Below are 1745 nucleotides of genomic sequence, written 5' to 3'. Positions count from 1 at the left end.
GACCTGTGCCATGCGCTGCGCTCCTGAGCTGGGCTGGCTCCTGCCTGCGCCCCTTTTGAACTCTGTAGTCACAGCAGGTATAGGCAAAACAGTTCAGACCCAGGACTGAACTCAGCAGGGGCTGACCTTTCACAAACCTGCCACAAATGAGCTCTGCACCCTCCTGTGGTGCATCTACACCTCCAATTAATGTGACACATTAAACTCTGGGGCAGTTTGAGCCAGAGTCAACTGCTCCCGGGTGCAGCATGTACACATGCGCCGGAGACAGCAACAATTTGAGCCAGGGTGGAGCAGGCCCCGGGCTGGCTAGGCTGACTGGGCACAATGTACACCCCTGGTTACTGTTTACGTGTGCATTTTGGTGCAGTAAGATAGTAGCATCCCTGACATTACTATCCTATGGAGGAGTTAGTTATGTGTAGACAATGAACTAGTTTGCTCCACAGTAAAGCGCACGTGCAGATGCACCCCTGGAGTGGTAGTCTGATCCCCTTTCCCTGCCTAATGTATCGCTTTGCTTTCTGCTGCCTGACCTGTGGTCCCTGACCAATCTGCTGCTCTGCTTTCTGCTCCTTCCCCAGTCTGCTGCATGCCACACACAGTGGCTGCCCATTAGCAATCAGTCTCATGCTTTCTCTCCGTCTTACTTCAGTAAATTGCCTGAGGCTAAGGGCCAACTGCTGAAAAGTGAGAAAGGAAAACCTGGCACAACTTTGGCAGACTCGGCCTCACCCCAGGTTGCACCAACCGCAGAAGCAGCAGCAGGTCTGGAGAGGACAGCGAGACCAGAGACAGGTTTTGCATTAAGCATTTGGGGTCACTTCTGTCACCTCCCATCACCACAATGAAAACAGATCATCATTTTCCAGGCCCACGAGATGGTGCTGTTGTGCTGCAAATTCCCTCATCCTTGGTGCCTGCTGCAGCGAGGGCAGGTTGTGTCCGCACGTGGGCAGATCCGGGGTTTCCGGGGGGGCTCAGGTAACGTGCAACGCAACAGGTATTGGACAGACACCCATGGCCAGGATGGTTTTGTCAGGGATAATCCTTTCTTGAGCAGGGGGCTTGGAGAAGGTGCAGCCTCGTGAGGTCCCTTCCAGCCCGACTTTCCTGTGACCCTCTATTTTTTTCCTGGTAAGAGAAATGAGAAGTTTTACTAATATTCTTGAGTTCAAGATCCATATAAAAGCAAATATAATTGGGCTTCGGGGGCCGATGGGCAGCTCCAGGGTGATGCTGGGGGAGTATGGCTGTTACCCCCCCAGCCTGGCCAGGGACAGAAGTGCTCCCCGTACCCCCACGTTTGGGTCCCCCAGATAGTGCACCATAGCCCGAAGATGCTATGCCCTCCACATGTTGCCCCTGCCCACCCAAATGCCCCCAACTCCAGTCTGTCTCCTGTTATCCCACATGTCCCCATGCTCAGCTCCATCCCGTCTCACCTCAAGCCCGGTCATCCTCCACCGCCTCCCTCACACCCTCACTGCCCCCTACACACACCCATCCTCATCAGACCCCAGCCCCCGGGTCCCTCTCACCCCTGAGCCCTCCCCTGCCTCTCTGAGCACCCTACACCCACTGCAGTCCTCAGGGCAACCTCATCCACCATCCTGCTTGCTTTCAACCCTCCTCACACCCCATTTCTCTCCCTCCCACTCCCTCAGCCCCCAACCCCACCACCCCATAACACCCCAGGCCCTTCTCACCCCAATGTCTTCTACCCCACATACGCCCCTGCCCCC

This window comes from Crocodylus siamensis, chromosome 1 (assembly GCF_052110815.1).
Source record: "Crocodylus siamensis isolate JL-2025a chromosome 1, ASM5211081v1, whole genome shotgun sequence".
NCBI classification, from domain to species: domain Eukaryota; kingdom Metazoa; phylum Chordata; order Crocodylia; family Crocodylidae; genus Crocodylus; species Crocodylus siamensis.
Note: the sequence above shows the minus strand (reverse complement) of the source record.